This window comes from Globicephala melas, chromosome 2, assembly GCF_963455315.2.
Source record: "Globicephala melas chromosome 2, mGloMel1.2, whole genome shotgun sequence".
NCBI lineage: Eukaryota > Metazoa > Chordata > Mammalia > Artiodactyla > Delphinidae > Globicephala > Globicephala melas.
The window spans coordinates 173,807-193,642 of NC_083315.2; the positions used below are offsets into that span (position 1 = coordinate 173,807).

General features: G+C 40.7%; 1 protein-coding gene and 1 pseudogene across 1 annotated transcript in view; one reads left to right on the forward strand and one right to left on the reverse strand.

The window, feature by feature from the left end:
* The window catches only part of MKX (mohawk homeobox), a 178,555-nt gene that overhangs the window by 27,843 nt on the left and 130,876 nt on the right, over positions 1–19,836 (reverse strand). The gene's annotated exons all lie outside the window — the stretch shown is intronic.
* LOC115839954 (RNA-binding protein with multiple splicing 2 pseudogene) lies at positions 11,450–12,061 on the forward strand (annotated as a pseudogene).

Here is a 19,836-nt window from a genome sequence, read left to right on the forward strand (position 1 = left end):
CAGAGCTTAATGAAACAATCTCAGACATACAAGGCTTCAAAAGGGTCACTACACAAAGATCCACAAACGGTTTTCAAGCAAGCCTTCAAATGTGAAGAGGAACAAATCTAGGAAATGCTACAAATAGATATGGAAAGTTAGAATGATCAAATAACTGTGTAAAAAAACCCCACAATATAATAAAACAGAATAAAAGTAAAAAGATAAGCAAAATGAAGAGAGAAATTGTGTACATAACAGCCCAGGATCTAAATGTTAAGAAATATCACAAGACCAAGATGACAGGGTATAAAGGGAAAGAAAGGAAGATGAAAATGTGTTTAAAGTTCTAATCTTGAAAGGAGGGTGTTGTGGGTTGAATTTGTCTCCAGAAAGATAGTTCAAGACCTAACCCCCCCAGTACCTGTGAACGCGGCCTTATTTGGAAATAAGATCTTTGTACGCGTACTCAAGTTAAGATGAGGGTCATACTAGATTAGGATGGGCCTTAAAAACAGTGACTGGTGCCCTTATTAAGAAGGAAACATTTGCGGAATTCCCTGGCGGTCCGATAGTTATGACTCCATGCTTTCACAGATGAACTAAGATCGTGCAAGCTGTGTGGCATGGCCAAGAAAAAAAAAAGAAAAAAGGAAACATTTGGATGCAGAGACACAGACATGCAGGGAGGAAGGCCATGTGAAAATGACACACAGATTGGAGTGATGCAACTACAAACAGGAACTGCCAGAGGCAGGTGAGAGGCAAGGAAGGTTCTCCCTCAGGGCCTCCAGAGGGAGCAGAGCCCTGCCAACGCCTTGGTTTCAGACTTCTAGCCTCTAGAACTGTAAAACGGTATTTTTCTGTTGTTTCAAAGCCATCCAGTTTGTGGTACTTTATTATTATGGCAGCCCCACAAAACTATACAGAGAGAGTTACAGATATCAAATAAAAAAAAACAGTAAGGAAAAAGAATATAGCAAAAGGAGGGAAATTGAATGTAAAAAAGAAAGATGATAATCACAGTTAATATAAATGAACTAAACTTGCCAATGAAAAAAGAGAGAGTGATAGAGTAGAATTTTTAAAATCCAGCCATATACTGATTTGTAAGACAGACCTACATAAAGCTATAGAGAGTTGGAAAGTAAAAGGATGGAAAATGTATGTTAGGTAAATGCTAATTAAATGAAAGCTGGTGTGACTGTATTAATATAAAAAATATTAAAAACTTTAGAACAAAAAGCATCATTAGGGATACAGAGGTTTACTATACAATACTATTTCAGTTCATAAGAAGATATAAAAATTCCACACATGTATACACCTAATAAATTAATTTGAATATTCAAAAATTTATAAAACTGTAAGAAGATATTGGCAAATCCAATGTCATGGTAGAGAATTTACCAAACATCTCTTGTTGATGTAAGAAGAAAATATAGATTTGAATGACACAATTAAGCTTGATTTGATAGACACATATAATGTTATAAAAATTCATTATTTTCTAAGCTGTAAAGCAAATTTCAGCAAATTTCAAAGAACAAGTATTATACTGGCCCTAAAAACAGTGACTGGTGCCCTTATTAAGAAGGAAACATTTGAGGAATTCCAAAACAAGAAACTGAAATTTTTCATTATTTGGAAATTTAAACAATCTATACTTCTAAAAAGCTCATGGCTTAAATATAAAGTTGTGAACAAAATTAGAAAATAATTGACATATACACGCTAATATATATAAAATAGATAACTAATAAAAACCTACTGTATAGCACAGGGAACTCTACTCAGTTCTCTGTAATGATCTATATGGGAAAGGAATCTAAAAAAGGGTGGATACGTGTATAACTTAATTCACTTTGCTGTACACCTGAAACTAACACGACGTAACTATACTCCAAAATTAAAAAAAAGAATGACGTTCTTTTCAATCACATGAACATTTGAAAAATGACCCACATATTGTGGTTCTCTGAACACAATGAATTGAGCTGGAAACCCAAAGGTTATTAGAAAATCCTAATGTGTTTGTAATTTAAAAAGTATACTTTTGATAATTTTTATGTAATAAAAATAATAACCCATGGGTCAAAGAAGAAGTCTTAATGTAACTTAGAACATGTTCTGCAAATAACAGAAATAATTCATATTAAAACATGTGGTATATTAGCTATATTACACTAAAACATATATTGAGGAAAAATTATAGCCATCAATGCATAAATTAAAAAAAAATGCTGAAAATGAGTGAGGCAAAATAAACCACCAAAATAAACCAAAGAAAGTAGAAAGAAGGAAAATAGTATCTTACAACAGTAAAAATAACTACAACATACAGCAACATGAATTATAATTTAGTAGTGTTCAGTGGGAAAAAAGGCTACATTTAGCCTGATAACCTTTTTGCATTAACTAATTAATTAATTTTATGGTAAAAGACCCATAACATAAACTTTACCATCTTAACCATTTTTAAGTGTAAAGTTCAGTAGTAAGCATATTGATATTGTTGTGAAACAGATCTCCAGAACTTTTTCATCTTGCAAATCTGAAATTATACCCATTAAATAACAACTCCCCTGTGCCCCTCCTCCCAGCCCCTGGTAACCACCCTTTTACTTCCTGTTTATGTGAATTTGATACATCACACAAGTGGAATGACACAGTAATTGTATTTTTGTGACTGGCTTGTTGCACCTAACATAATGACCTCAAGTTTCATCCATGTTGTAGCATGTGTCAGAATTTCCTTCTTTCTTAAGGCTGAGTAATATTCCACTATACGTATATATCACATTTTGCTTATCCATTCCCGACAGTGGACACTTGGATTGCTTTCACCTCTTGGCTATTGTGAATAGTGCTGCTATGAGCATAATACCTGCCCCCCACCCTTCTTTTTTAAGCTCAAAGGACATTTAGAACTAAACAACTTTTTTTTTTAGTCATGTTAGATTAAAGTATTCTAAGACATCAAGAGGATGCTAAATAGAAAATGCAGGGTGGTTGGTATTTTGAGGCAGGGTTTAAGGGCCAGGGAAAGAAATGGGTAGAAGTGATGAGCAGAGTTATAGTTCCGCAGCTGGCCAGGCAACTGTGACTCTTCATAACACTATGATAAATACATACGCAAACAAGTAAAATAAATAAAAGACTATGCATGAAACTTTTTATTTATTCAATTGTGTTCACGTGAGTTTGACTAGCAAAACAATTGTGGCAACTCTCTTCTGTGATGTGCCTCTATTTGCAGGTGCCCAGGCAGCTGGCAAATAATTTGTTTGGTATTTTTTAATTCATAAAATTCAGAGTAAATTGCCTTCTATTGTTTTTTGAATGGCTTACTCAGGTAAAATTGTTATACATTTAACTGGACGTGTAAAGTAAACAATTTGATCAGTTTTGATATATTTATACACCTAGGAAACCCTAACCACAGTCAAGCTAACCAACACAGCTGCACTCCCCAGTTTTCTCCGGCTCCATTGTAACCCTTCCCTTCTGATTCTCCCCATCACCCTCAGCAACCATGGATCTGCTTCTTGTCCCAATACGCTTGTTTCTATTTTCTAGAGTTGTATATCCATGTAATCATACCATGTAGTTTTGGCTTCTTTCACTCATGATGTTGCATGTATCAACAGGCCATTCCTTTTTATTGGCAGATGGTATTCCATTGCATGGATCGAGCACGATTTCTTTACCCATTCATCTTTTTAATTTTAACCATTTTAGTAGGTGAGTAATGGTATCTTGTAGTTTTAGTTGGCATTTCCCTAATAACTAATGAGGGTTAGTTATTAGGAGCATCTTTTCATGTATCTATTTGCCATCTTCTTTGTCGAAGTGTCGTTGAAGTCTTATGTCATTTTTATAGTCAAGGTTTTTTTTTTATTATTGAGTTTTGATAGTTCTTTATATATTCTAGGTACAAGTCTTTTATCAGATATATAATCTGTAAATATTTTCTCCCAATCTGTAGCATGTGTTTTTATGCTAAGAGTGTATTTAGAAGAGAAGTTGTTTTCAATTTTGCTGAAACCCCATTTATCAATTTGTACTTAGGCAGATTGTACTTTTGGTATCGTATTTAAGAAATCTTTGCCTAACCTAAGGCCATATACATTTCCTCCTATAGTTTTTCTAAAAGTTTTGTAACTTTAGGCTTTCCATTTACATCTCTGGTCCATTTTGAGTTAATTTTTGTATATTGTGCAAGGTATGGGTGAAAATGTTTTTTGTTGTTTTTTTTAGCACGTGGGTATCCAATTGTTCTGGCACAATTTGTTGAAAAGATCATCCTTTACCACTAAATTGCGTCTGCATCTTTATTGAAAATTGGTTGTCTGTATTTGTGTGGATTTATTTCTGGACTCTTTAATCTGTTCTAGTGATTTGTCTATCTTTATTCCAGTACCACTGTCTTGGTAACTGTAGGCAGAGAGAAGTAACATATTAACCACCAATGAATGCAACTTAACTGTCAGTTGACTTCCTACTTCCTAACAGCTACGTAGAAATCCAGAGACTGTGGTAAAATATATTTAATGTGATAAGAGAAAGGAACTGTCAACCAGAGTTGTGTACCTACAAAAATTATCTTTCAAGAATAAGGGTCAATAAAGCCTTTTCAGTCAAACTGACATAAGATTGTTGGGTAAAAATAGAGGGGCCCCCACTGTAAGAAATTCTAATAGATGTTTTTCAGGGAAAAGGAAAATGATCCAAGGTGGGCCTGTGAGCCATGGCCGCTGAGCCTGCACGTACGGAGCCTGTGCTCCGCAACAGGAGAGGCCACAACAGTGAGAGGCCCGCGTACTGCAAAAAAATAATAATAATAGTAATTGTGGTCTATTCTTATCAGTAATAGACATTTATGAACTACACCTGCTTGCATCCATATAGATGCAAAACTCAAAAGGTTAGTTTCATGTTATTTCATCTAGATCTAGTTTGCAGTTATGTACTTATTATTGAATGCTACTGCTTCATGTCGCATGCAAATGTGATGAGGGGGAAAGAAAAGCAAGGGGAGGCTAGATCCAGAATTCAGGATTGTAGGAAAGCGTTAAGATCAGGGAGGCACTCACAGAGGACTGACAATGTTTCCACCTTTTTACCTGGGTGCTGGCTACAAGGTGTGGTAAGAATGACTCTAAGATGGCCCCAGTGACCTCTGTCCCTAGTGTTACACCTGTGATTATGTCACTGAATATTGCAGAAGGGATTTTACAGACATAGTTAAGGTTACTAATCAGTTGATTTTGACTTCATCCAAAGGGAGGTTGTCTGGGTGGTCAAACCTGATCACTTAAACTCTTTAAAAGCGAAGCATTTTCTCCAGCTAGATGCAGAGCAGGAAGTCAAGAGATTCAAAGCATGAGAAGGATTTGACTGACATGCCACTGTTGTCCTGAAGATAGAGGGGCCACACGTTAAAGAAGTGAGGACTTAAACCCTACAGCTGCAAGGAACACAATTCTGCCAACAAGGATGAGCTTGGAAGCTGATTCTTCCCCAGAGCTGCCAATGAGAATTCAGCCCAGCCATGACCTTGACCTCATCCTGTGATACCCTCAGCAGAGAACCCTGTCCCACCATGCTGGACTTCCATACAGAACTGGGAGCTAGTAAAAGGATGTTTCTTGTGGTAATGTGCTACAGAGCAATAGGAAACTAATATACATAGGCATTTAAATTGTTTGACTTATATGTACTTTTTACTTATTTTATACATAATCTTTAGTGTAATCTCATTATTTAATAAACTTTTTAATTTATAGAATTTAAAAAAATTATTTTTGAGATTTAATTGACATATAGTATTGTGTAAGTGTAAGGTGTACAAAGTGATGATTTGATACATTTACATATTAAAGAAAAAGCTAGCAATTAATTCTCTTGACTTTAGTGGGCCTTCTGAACAATGCAGGTGGTGGGGGGTAGTTGTGTGTGAAAAGAATGTAAAGATTTGGCCTACACAATAATGACAATGTGTCTTAAAGACAAATCATGGGTTATGGGCCATGCCCAAGACCATTTTTATCATAAGTCTTTTATTAGATTGCATAAAGTTACAAAGCAAAGATTATAACACTGGGCCAAGAATGCAGACTGCTATTTATGGAGGCCCAGAATTTGGGAAATGATTCAGTCCTGTTTATTCTATGTAATGATGTTATTGTTGCACTAAACATAAGGGTTGTAAAGTGATTCTGTATGTCAGTTTAAGTGTGTAAATATTTCTGTTATGGCATCCTTATGTACACTGACCATGAATATTTTATTTTATAGTGTGCTTGAATTAAATCCATTATAACCAAAGAAGGCATTTGATCCTGGAGTAAAGCTGGCATGGCTGTACCCTGAACCCATCGAGCATGGAATTACTGCTACTAATACACGTGAAATATGAGCAAAAACCCTGGGGGCTTAAGACAGCAACTCCATTGACTCCAACAGACAGTCCAACAGATTTTAACAGATGTGAGATGAATGACATGAAACAAGTAAAACCCAACGTGAATCATCAGCCACAGGATGGCATTTGAATGCTAATGCGTTTAAAGTCTGGAACAGTACTGTAACTTAAACACATACCTATTTTAATCTCTTCCCTTCCCCGGTCACTTTTTCTCATATCACCATGTGAGAAGGTCACAGCTTTAATTTCTCTGTAGCCTAAGAGTCATGAAACATTTTATTTTTCAACTTTTTATCTCTTGTGATGCTTAATTTTATGTGTCAATTTGACTGCGTCATGAGGTGCTCAGATATTTGGTCGCACATTATTCTGGGTGTTTCTGTGGGAGAATTTTTGGATGAGACTAACATTTAAATTGGTAGATTAAATAAAGTAGATTGCTCTTTATAACATGGGTGGGCCTCATTCAATCAGTTGAAGATGCTAATAAAGTTGATCCTTCTTTACATAAGAGAGAATTCTCCTGCCTGATGACCTCCAAACTGGAACATAAGCTCTTCCTGGTTCTACAGCAGCCTACTGGTCTTCAGACTCAAACTGGGACATCGGCTCTGCAAATTCTGGAGTTGCCAGCCTCCGTAATTCCAAAAGCCAATTCCTAATTATTTATCTATCTACCTATCTATCATATTGGTTCTGTTTCTCTGGAGAGTACTGACTACTATTATCTCTCAATTTATCGTGATTAACTGTCCACTATGGAAGTTCCATAAAAGCAAGAACTTTGTCTTGTTGCTATTAAATCTCTAATGTCTAGACTGGCTCTTAAAAATTATGCAAACGATTATTTGCTGGATGAAAGTGTCTTGGCAGGGAACAGTGATGTCTTTAGATGTTTTGGGGGTGGCACTGAAGGGGGACAAATATATCAGCTTTAGAAAATGGCATCTACTTGGGCGGATGCTGAAATCATTTCACAGTGATACGAAAAGCAAAATGTAAGAAAATTTTAAGAGAGTCAAGGCACATTGTTACTAAATGGGGAAGTTTATGTAAACTCTGCTAAAAGGAAAGCAGAATCTATTCCTGCGTTTTAAATGTTTATAGATATTTGGAAATTATATATGTTGGTAACAAAATTTGGGACTGTTCTCCTGAAGTTTTGGCCAGCACCAGAGCCTGCAATCACACGTTTCTGTTGCCCTAGAGACCCTCAGTCTCACCCATGTCATTCAGCTGAAAGCAAACCATAAAGAAATCAGTGTCAATTATGATTATAAATTCTGGTTGCCTTTCTTAGGAAAAGATGGAAAGATAGGAATCAAGGGAATGAATGAAAGGGAACTTTGTAAATATTTTGTTGACAGTGGTCCAGACTATGAATGTGAGTTGAGGGGACCACGTGTCATGATCGTGAGCTGCAAGTTCTGTTACGAATCACCATGTCTTAGTGCAATGTTACTATGATAAAGTGGGCGCATCCTCCATCATAACCAGTCTTACAAGATTTTTTTTTAATCGAATGAGCACTATATTCTGTGTAACTGACTGACTTAGTGGGCTGAACAGAATGAGGGTACAATCAGGAAACAACACTTTCTTTTCTCATCACTGCCTTTAAACCAACTCTCTGTGACCTCCCTTTGCTCTGCTCATCAGTGACGACTCATTTCCCTGCTTTTCAGCTCACTCTTGGCCGTGAGAACGGCCACATTTCCAGACACTGTTAGTCCAATCCAGTATATCGTAAAAGCTTCAGCCTCGCCTCCAGCCGCGAGCCTCTCCTGCTCTTCGGCCCGAAGCTGGGCTGCGGAACCCGCAGTGGGGCGGCGCCTTCACTAATGCTCCTGCTGGCCTCACACTTCTCCTCCCCTCACTCATGCTCTCCTAAGTGGAGGCGGAACAAGGAAGGAGGAAACGGGTTAGAGGAAAAAGGCAAAGTCCTCTTCATCCAGACGGTGCTGTTTACAGTTCTCTCTGCAACAGCGGGTTGCCCTCTGTCAGGCAGACCTCCAGACGCTGGCTCTTCTGGAGCATCTTAGTAAACTCTGCAGAGATGCCCAGTAGGGGCCTCTGCCCTGTATTATTTCCTGGCGCTCTCTGGCTGGCCCCTTCCATCTTCGTCCTGTTTCCCGCTTGCCCAGCACAATACCCCGCCTCTTTCTCAAGGTCTCCTCGTCTGGCCTGAAAGTCCCCTGGTTGTGGGCCTTTCAAGATGGCACATGCTCAATTGCCCGCCAAGCATCCCGGGGAACTCGAATTCCCCAGGCAGCGAGAGTGCAGACTACTGCCCACTGCAGCCTCCACCGTCCGGGTGCCATGCAGTCTGCCCCGGACGCCTCCTGCCTTCAGACTCTTCCAGCTGGGAAGCAGACACCGCCAGTCTCTTCAAGCGTTCTCCACAGAGCCACCCTGACCTGGCTTGGGGTGGGGATCAAGCTCTCCCTTTCCCCACGGAGGGGTGTCGCAGCTGAGTGCTGGCCACCTAACTGCGCACCTGGAGGATGCTCCCAGACTGGGCTCCCCTTTGACTGAGCTCCAGTCACACCCTTGAACTCTGGGCCTCTCAGGCCTCTGTCTCAGCCTGGGTCCTGGGAGGTGCCAGGGCAGTGGATTCACATGGTCATATGAGTTTAAACACTTGCACAAGTAAGATATTTTAATTTTTGAATGAGGAGACCGTCAAATTGTACACATTCAGGCCCCACCAAACCTGGTAACCTCACCTCCTGTGGGAAAGAGCTCAGGCTCGCAGTGAATTGTTCCCTATTCAAGGAAGACCAAGAGTAGAAGGATGGGTGGCGCATGACCCCCCAAATTGTCCTATGTTATCATTAAGAAACTGACTTGCAGGGTTCGAGCTGATTGGGACTTACATTTGGTTGAAATTTGGGCAAGACTGCTTTTACTTGTCCTCAGTACTCTAGGTAACTTAGCAGCCAAGTGGAACATATATTATCTATCAATCTATCTAGCTGTCTATAAATCCAGATAAACTAAGCAATGAAATGGGAATACACACGTATCACAGGCATTTCCTTGTCATTACACACTCATCGCTCTCATCCCACTTTCCCTAAGACTGTGCCATTATCATTACTCCCTAGTCATTGACATTTGGACTCTTGTAATTTTCCTTTATTATAAAGTACTACTTTTATGCAATTTTTACCATCCCACAAGGCCATACAAATTTACCCTCACCAAGACCATATGATAATAGCCATTTTCTCTCACCCTTGATGACATCAAGTGCTATAAATCTTTTAATTTTTGCCAGATATATAGGCCTCAAACTCTATCTCCTTCCTTTAGTTTAAAAAATATTTATAAATGAAATTGAGCATTTCTTGCATACGTGTACAGAACTTGAACTTCTATTTCTTCTAGAGTGAAGTCATACTTTTTCCTTTCCTTTCTGTTCTGACTCTGGAAGTCCTATTAGGTCAATGTTAGTACAGACTGAGTGAGATGTTTAACACTCAAGTTCTTCAAGAGGCTGTCAAGTGGCATCACCCTGTTGCGGGTTACTGCACTTAGAGTGGTTTCATCCACACACAAGGGATGCTTTTTATGCAGACGAGCAGTTGTACAGCATCAGTCAGGGCTGAGATTCCCTAGTGCGGCTGCTGTGTGGGCTGGTGAGCCTGAGCCAGACGGTGCTGTGGAGGCTTCTGTGACAGGAAGGGGTTTTTCTCTTTTCGTTTGTTTTTATTGGGGTCGAGTTGCTTTACAGTGTTGTGTTAGTTTCTGCTGTCCAGTGAAGTGAATCAGCCAGATGTACACATATAGCCCCTCCCTCTTGGACCTCCCTCCCCATCCATCCCACCCATCTAGGTTGTCACAGAACACCGTGCTGAGCTCCCTGAGCTATACAGCAGGTTCCCACTAGCTCTCTGTTTTACACATGGTGGTGTATTTATGTCAAATCTAATCTCCCAGTTCATCCTGCCCTCCGCTTCCACCCCTGTGTCTGCACGTCCGTTCTCTACATCTGTATTTCTATTCCTGCCCTGCAAATAGGTTCATCTGTACCATTTATCCACATTCCACATATATGTGTTAATATACGATATCTGGTTTTCTCTTTCTTTCTTCACTCTGTATGACAGACTCTAGGTCCATCCACATCTCTGCAAATGACCCAATCTCATTTCCTTTTATGGCTGAGTAATATTCCATCATATGTAGGTACCACATCTTCTTTATCCATTCATCTTTGATGGACATTTAACTTGTTCCCATGTCCTGGCTATTGTAAATAGTGCTGCAATGAACACTGAGGTGCATGTGTCTTTTTGAATTATGGTTTTCTCAGGGTATATGCCCAGTAGTGGATTGCTGGGTCGTATGGTAGTTCTATTTGTAGTTTTTTAAGGAACCTCCATGCTGTTCTCCACAGTGGCTGTGTCAGTTCACATTCCCACCAGCAGTGCAGGAGGCTCCCTTTTCTCCACAGCCTCTCCAGCATTTGTTGTTTCTAGACTTTTTGATGATGGCCCTTCTGACCAGTGTGAGGTGACACCTCATTGTAGTTTTCATTTGCATTTCTCTAATGATTAGTGATGTTGAGCAGTTTTTCATGTGCCTCTTGGCCATCTGTATGTCTTTTTGGTGAAATGTCTACTTAGGTCTTCTGCCCATGTTTTGATTGGCTTGTTTGGTTTTTTTGGGTATTGAGCTGCATGAGCTGCTTGTATATTTTGGAGATTAATCCTTTGTCCGTTGCTTCGTTTGCAAATATTTTCTCTCATTCTAAGGGTTGTCTTTTCAACTTGTTTATGGTTTCCTTTTCTGTGCAAAAGCTTTTAAGTTAACTTATGTCATATTCACTTATTTTTATTTTCATTGCTCTAGGAGGTGGGTCGTAAAAGATCGTGCTGTGGGTTCCGGTTCCCAGTGCCTCACCCCCTCCCCACCTCTTGCACCCGCCAAACTTGATGTGACCCAGTCCGACGCTGCGGCTGCCCCCCCACAGCCCCTCACCCCGAAGCGCCCAGCTCCCCTCGCCCCTTCCCACCTCCGCTCCACCCCCGCAGCATGAGCAGCCCAAAGCCAGGCGGCGAGCACAGCACCAGCACGGGCTCGGGCTCCAGCGGCACCCCGGAGGAGGAGGAGGTCCGGACGTGGGCTCCCTGTGCATATTAAACCCAGAGAACTCTACCTGCTCTTCAGGCCATTCAGGGGTATGAAGGGTCCCTGATCAAGCTCACATGGAGACAGCCTGTTGGTTCTGTGATCTTTGACAGCCGGGCAGGAACAGAAGCAGCCAAGAATGCATTGAATGGTATTCGCTTTGACCCCGAGAACCCGCAGACCCTGAGGCGAGAGTTTGCCAAAGCCAACACCAAGATGGCCAAGAACAAGCTAATGGCTACACCAAATCCCACCAATGCTCACCCCGCCCTAGGAGCACACTTCATCGCACAATACCCCTATGACCTGATGGGGGCCACTCTGATTCCCGCATCCCTAGATGCCTGGGCCCCCTACCCTCTGTACACCACAGAGCTGACCCCAGCCATCTCACATGCTACGTGTACCTACCCAGCCACCACTGCTGCTGCCGCTGCCGCCCTACATGGTCAGGTGCACTGGTACCCTTCCTCTGATACCACCCAGCAAGAATGGAAATATCGTCAGTTCTGTTAGTTCTTCAGTCTGGTCACCACGGCTCGAAGCCCCCGCCCCAGTGGGGAGGAAGCCACCCTGAGCTTCCACTGCCCCCAGGCGGCCCGTGCAGAGCTGCTGCTTCCCTCCAAAGACTGAGTTTTAAGCCCGACTCAGTGGACTGTTTTGTTTCCTTTCTCTCCTTTTCCTCAGCCCTGTCCTGCCCCAAAGCCCCTCTCCAAGGCCTCACAGCAGGATTCAGGGGCCTTCTCACCAGGACACCCAGACCCAGCTCGGAGGTCTCGTTGGGACTCAGCAAGGCCTGACCCCCAGTCCAAATTTGTTTCCACAGCCCCGCCTCAAAGAAATGAGGCGTTTAATTTTGCATGTTTTCCTGGCATGAATTAAGACACTTAAACTGGTATACATGTGAGTGTACAGTTTGTTCTCACATTTTGTCACCATAGCAACAAGTCCTGCCCACTAATGGTGCATCATTCCCTGCCCCTCTCCCCTCACCCCCTCTCCTGCACCCACCCTGCTTCAGTGTGGACCAAGTCTTGCAGCCAGTTCCGCCCGGCGGCTGGTGCCCTCCATCATCCACACACTTCCAGGCTGAACAGGAAGGACCAACCAGCCAAGACAGCGTTTTCTTGGTCATTTCAAATCGGGGTCCTCTGCTTCCTCCCTCTCAGATGGGCCAACAGCCATTAGGAAAAGCCTTTCTCTGCCCAATTTCGCTTACCTCTCCACGGCGCACCCCACCCTTGCCATGGCTCCTCATTATTTCCAAACTTCAAAACCAACCAAAAAGTGAAAGTATTTTTGTACCCTGTGTAACGAAATATTTATGCAACATAAAGGATTTTTCGTGTGTGTGTGCAATTAATTATTGAAGAGACCTTGTCCGCCCTGTCCGATAAGTTTAACATTTTAGCTTGAGGCATAAAGAAGAAAAGGGTTTCCGTTCTCCAGCAGTGAGCCTTAGCGTCAGCCATTAGTTTAAGAAAAATGAAGGAAAATTGTGCAATTTTTTGTTTCGTGAGCACATCAGTGCATTGCCTTTGGCTGCAGCTGTGGCTGTCTTGCCATTTTCAGACCTGGGAGACAAGGTGGCTATTGTAATTGCTGATCCTGTGAGCATGTGAGACTGGATAATATACGGAATGCAAAATTTAAAAATCATCAAAAAAAAAGACCTTGCTGTGATTTATGTTATAGAGAGTTTTTCCAGTTTTCCTCTAAGAGTTCTACAGTGTCTGGCCTTACATTTAGGTATTTAATCCATTTTGAGTTTATTTTTGTGCATGGTGTTAAGGAGTGCTCTAATTTCATTCTTTTACATGTAGTTGCTCAGTTTTCCCAGCACCAACTATTGAAGAGACTGTCTTTTCTCCATTGTATATTCCTGCCTCCTTTGTCATAGATTAGGTGACCATATGTGCGTGGGTTTATCTCTGGGCTTTTTATCCTGTTCCACCGATCTGTATTTCTGTTTTTGTGCCAGTACCATACTGTCTTGATTACTGTACCTTTGTAGTATAGTCTGAAGTCAGGGAGCCTGATTCCTCCAGCTCTGTTTTACTTTCTCAAGATTGCTTTGGCTATTCGGGGTCTTTTGTGTTTCCATAAAAATTGTGAAATTTTTTGTTCTAATTCTGTGAAAAACGTCATTGGTAATTTGATAGGGATTGCACTGAATCTGAATCTGTAGATTGCTTTGGGTAGTATAGTCATTTTCACAATATTGATTCTTCCAATCCAAGAACAAGGTATATCTCTCCATCTGTTTGTGTCATCTTTGATTTCTTTCATCAGTGTCTTATAGTTTTTTGCATACAGGTCTTCTGCCTCCTTAGGTAGGTTTATTCCTAGGTATTTTATTCTCTTTGTGGTGATGGTAAATGGGATTGTTTCCTTAATTTCCCTTTCTGATCTTTCATTGTTAGTGTATAGGAATGCAAGAGATTTCTGTGCATTAATTTTTTACCCTGCAACCTTACCAAATTCATTGATTAGTTCTAGTAGTTTTCTGGTGGTATCTATAGGATTTTCTATATATAGTATCATGTCATCTGCAAACAGTAACAGTTTTTCTTCTTCTTTTCCAATTTGTACTCCTTTTATTTCTTTTTCTTCTCTGATAGCCATGGCTAGGACTTCGAATACTTTGTTGAATAACAGTGGTGATAGTGGACATCCTTGTTTTCTTCCTGATCTTAGAAGAAATGCTTTTGGATTTTCCACCATTGAGAATGATGTTTGCTGTGGGTTTGTCATATATGGCCTTGTAGGTTCCATCTATGCCCAATTTCTGGAGAGTTTTTATCATAAATGGGTACTGAATTTTGTCAAAAGCTTTTTCTGCAACTATTGAGATGATCATATGGTTTTTATTCTTTAATTTGTTAATATGCTGTATCACATTGACTGATTTGCATATGTTGAAGAATCCTTGCATCCCTGGGATAAATCCCACTGGATCAGGGTGTATAATCTTTCTGATGTGTTGTTGGATTCTGTTTGCTAGTATTCTGTTCAGGATTTTTGTGTCTATGTACATCAGTGCTATTGGTCTGTAATTTTCTTTTTTGTGTGTGATATCTTTGTCTGGTTTTGGTATCAGGGTGATGGTGGCCTCGTAGAATGAGTTTGGGAGTGTTCCTCCCTCTGCAATTTTTTGGAAGAGTTTGAGAAGGGTAGGTGTTAATGCTTCTCTATATGTTTGATAGAATTCACCTGTGAAGCCATCTGGTCCTGGACTTCGGTTTGTTGGAAGATTTTTAATTACAGTTCCAATTTCATTACTTGTAATTGGTCTGTTTATGTTTTCTACTTCTTCCTGGTTCAATCTTGGAAAGTTGTACCTTTCCAAGAATTTGTCCGTTTCTTCCAGGTTGTCCATTTTATTGGCATATAGTTGCCTGTAGTAGTCTCTTATGATCCTTTGTATTTCTGTGGTGTCAGTTGTAATTTCTCCTTTTTCATTTCTAATTTTATTGATTTGAGTCCTCTCTTTTTTTTCTTGATTAGTCTGGCTAAAGGTTTATCAATTTTGTTTATCTTCTCAAAGAACCAACTTTTTGTTTTATTGACCTTTGCTATTCTTTTCTTCATTTCTATTTCATTTATTTCCGCTATGAACTTTATGATTTCTTTCCTTCTACTAACTTTGGGTTTTCTTTGTTCTTCTTTGTCTAGTTGCTTTAGGTATACAGTTGGATTGTTTATTTGAGATTTTTCTTCTTTCTTGAGGTAGGGTTGTATTGCTATAAACTTCTCCCTTAGAACTGCTTTTGCTGCATCCCATAGGTTTTGGATCAACATGTTTTCGTTGTCATTTGTTTCTAGCTATTTTTACATTTCTTCTTTCATTTCTTCAGTGATCCATTATTTAGTAACATATTGTTTATCCTCCATGTGTTTGTGTTTTTTACAGTTTTTTTCCTGTAACTAATTTCTAATCTCATAGTGTTGCTGTCAGAAAAGATGCTTGATATGTCTTCAATTTTCTTAAATTTACTGAGTCTTGATGTGTGACCCAAGATGTGATCTATCCTGGAGAACGTTCTGTGTGCACTTGAGAAGAAAGTGTATTCTGCTGCTTTCAGATGGAATGTCCTATAAATAACAATTAACTCTATCTGGTCTAATGTGTCATTTAAGGCTTGTGTTTCCTTACTTATTTTCTGTCTACATGATCTATCCATTGGTGTAAGTGGGGTGTTAAAGTTCCCCACTATTATTGTGTTACTGTCGATTTCCCCTTTTATGGCTGTTAGCATTTGCCTTATATATTGAGGTGCAACTATGCTGGGTGCTTATATATTTACAATTGTTATGTCTTCTTCTTGGATTGATCCTTTGGTCATTATGTAGTATCTTTCCTTGTCCCTTATAACAGTCTTTATATTTTGTCTGATATGAGTATTGGTACTCCAGCTTTTTGTTTTTGTTTTTGCGGTACGCGGGCCTCTCACTGTTGTGGCCTCTCCCGTTGCGGAGCACAGGCTCCAGACACACAGGCTCAGCGGCCATGGCTCACGGGCACAGCCGCTCCACGGCATGTGGGATCTTCCCGGACCGGGGCACGAACCCGTGTCTCCTGCAACGGCAGGCAGACTCTCAACCACTGCGCCACCAGGGAAGCCCTCCAGCTTTCTTTTGGTTTCCATTTGAATGGAATATCTTTTTCCATCCCCTCACTTTCAGTCTGTATGTGTCCCTTGGTCTGAAATGGGTCTCTTGTAGACAGCATATATATGGGTCTTGTTTCTTTATCCATTCAGCCAGTCTGTGTCTTTTGGTTGGAGCATTTAATCCATTTACTTTCAAGGCGATTATCGATATGTATGTTCCTATTACCATTTTCTTAATTGATTTGCGTTTGTTTTTGTATGTTTTCTTCTTCTTTTGTGTTTCCCACCTAGAGAAGTTCCTTTAGCATTTGTTGTAAAGCTGGTTTGGTGGTGCTGAATTCTCTCAGCTTTTGCTTGTCTGTAAAGCTTTTGATTTCTCCATTGAATCTGAATGAGATCCTTGCTGGGTAGAGTAAGCTTGGCTGTAAGTTTTTCCCTTTCATCAGTTTAAATATATCCTGCCACTCTCTTCTGGCCTGCAGAGAGTGATTTTTCTAATGAAAAATCAGCTGATAACTTTATGGGGATTCCCTTGTATGTTATTTGTTGCTTTTTCCTTGCTGTTTTTAATATTTTTTCTTTGAATTTAATATTTGTTAGTTTGATTAATATGTGTCTTGGTATGTTTCTCCTTGGATTTATACTGTATGGGACTCTGTGCTTCCTGGACTTGGGTGGCTATTTCCTTGCCCATGTTAGGGACGTTTTTGACTATAATCTCCTCAAATATTTTCTCAGACCCTTACTCTTTCTCTTCTTCTTCTGGGACCCCTATAATTCGAATGTTGGTTTAATATTGTCCCAGAGGTCTCTGAATTCTTTTCATTCTTTTTTCTTTACTCTGCTCCTCAGCAGTTATTTGCACCATTCTATCTTCCAGCTCACTTATTTGCTCTTCTGCCTTAGTTATTCTACCATTGATCCCTTCTAGTGTATTTTTCATTTCAGTTTTTGTGTTGTTTGTCAGTGTTTGTTTCTTCTTTTGTTCTTCTAGGTCTTTCTTTAAACATTTTTGTAATTTCTCAATCCATGCCTCCATTCTACTTCTGAGATTTTGGATCATCTTTACTATCATTACTCTGAATTCTTTTTCAGGTAGGTTGGTATTTCCTCTTCATTTATTTGGTCTTGTAGGTTTTCACCTTGCTCCTTCATCTGTTACATATATATATATTTTGTCATCTTATTTTTTTGATGGGTGGGGCTTTATTCCTGTCTTACTGGCTGTTTGGCCTGAGGCCTCCAGCACTGTAGTTTGCAGGTAGTTGGGTAGAGCCAGGTCTTGGTGCCAAGATGAGGACCTCTGGGAGACCTTGCTCTGATTAATATTCCCTGGGGTCTGAGTTTCTCTGTCAGTCCAGTGGTTGGGACTTGGCGCTCCCACTGCTGGAGCTCAGGCCCAACCCCTGGCCTGGGTACCTAGATCCTGCAAGCTGTGGTGCAGCCGGTTGCTCAGGGGTTTCTCCTGTCCCCTTAGGTGTCTGTGGCCCCCCACCAGTGCCTGGTAGGTGCCCTAGTTGTGCAGAGACAGGAACCCTGCATCCTCCTAGTCCACCATCTTCACAGGAAGGGTTTAATGCTAAGGCTGGTGCAGCATGACCTTGATTCTCAGTGAAACAAGGGCTTTCAGGAAAGACTGAGGTGGGGTCAGACCTCCTAAGGCATTGGTGGTGGGAACAATATTTAGCACTCTTAAACTGCAAGGGAGCTGCATTCCACCTATGCCACAGGGCACTAGTGAGATTCCAGCCTGATGTGGTTTCCAAGCCTAGCTAAGCAGCACCTAGCTAAGCAGACCAGTTTGCTCCAAAAGGCATCGTCCATTCAGTGCCAAGGAAGAAAGTGTGGAAGGGACAACCTTTGGCTTAAGTGCCTGTCCTTGGGTTGAAGAGTCATCCCCACCACATGGTGTCCAGTTAGCTCAAGATTTGGGTTGCCAGACTGAGCAAATGTAAATACAGGATGCCCAATTAAATCTGAATTTCAAATAAAAAACAACAAAAATTTAGTATTTAGATACATCTCACACAGTATTTGGGATATGCTCAGACGTATCTGTTTATCAGAAATTCATATTTAGCTGAGAATACTTTAGCTGAGAATATTTAGCTGGCTACTCTATACATGATCCATCAATTATACATGCTTTTAACATAGCTTTAGATGCCCAGGACCCAAACTGCACAGCTTATTGTATTAAGGAGCAGCCTACAGTAGAAGAATGATTTTCACTAGGGTTCTAGGAGTCCGGTTATCAGAACCAGCTTTGATCTTCCAGCTGAAGCAGACATGGGGAATGAAAGAGAAACCACCCCAGAAGCAAGTTTCAAAGGCTTCTGCACAGAGTCACTGTAGCACAGCATTGAAAATGCCTGTTCACTCCTACACAGAGAGGCAAATGAAATGTTTCTCTTACTTATTCTCCCATGCAGTCTTTTCTCAGAGCACATTCTAGGAAATGGGTTTGTGTAAATGTTGTGCAAGTCTTCCCAGCAAAATTCTTTTTAGCTTACCTTCCAGTTAACTTCCTGGAACAATAAATACTGGAGCCCGGGGAAAAGAAAGAAAAGGAGGGGGAGGGGGAGGGGGGGAAGGAAGGAAGGAAGGAAGGAAGGAAGGAAGGGAAAGAAAAGAAAAGAAAAGAAAAGAGAAGAAAAGAAAAAAGAAAAGAAAAGAGAAAATGCCTGTTCACTCGAGAATGCCAAGTATGACCCTGGACAGAGCCACACTCATCCCAACATTGAGTGGCCCAAAGGGAAAATTAGAAATGAAGACGACTGAATATGTTGGATGAGGAATGAAGGTTCCATAATAAAACTCAGTGCCCGGGACTGCATCATTACAAAAACATTAGTAAGAGCATAGCATTTCTTAAAATGCCACTTTTGAAAGGGGATACAGTATATATAGGTGGCTTTCTCCCCTAAGTATGTTAATGCATGGTGCCAAACTTACCCTCTTGCTAGAAATTTTTTTTTTTCCAATGGAGTTTAAACTCCCAGGTTGTAAACACTGGTCAACTGACGTAGACTAACCATACTATTTGGTGTATTGAATCAAAATTTTCTCCATTCTTTCCCTCTTCAGACACAAATAAGTTTTTGCTTTGGGCTTTGGCAACAAGCACTAGGTTCTGGGAACATGATTTTCTCTGGGATAATTGTACTTAGGGTCTGCAGTTGGCTTGCTTCCTAAATTTGGCAGCTTTAAAGCCAATGCCCCAGTGGGCCTGAGTACTGCCCTACCAAAGCCACCTCTGGTTATGCGGGCGCCAGCGGCCACCCACATTGATGCCTGTGCCCCTGCTGGCCTGAAATGGCATATGTGCTTTGGGGCAGCTTCAGGAGCAGAAACTGGTGGAAGAAACACACACAGAAGTGGGGCTGACACAGCCGATCCAGAGACATACCTAGAGCTTGGGAAAAAGAAAGGCTTTGGAGGGTGCCCTGGGGAGGCAGTGGTTGGCTGTAGCTCACTGTGGAATCATGGGCACTGCTTGCAGAGGCCCCAGGAAATTTCTTTTCTTTTTTTTTTTTTTTTTGTTGTTGTGTTGTGTTTTGTTATTGTTGTCTTATTTTTATTCTTTAATATATTTTTACTTTTCTATTTTTATTTTTTCTTGTTTTGTTCTTTTTTTGTTTGTTTTCTGTTTTTCTTTTTTGCTACTTTTTGTTTGTT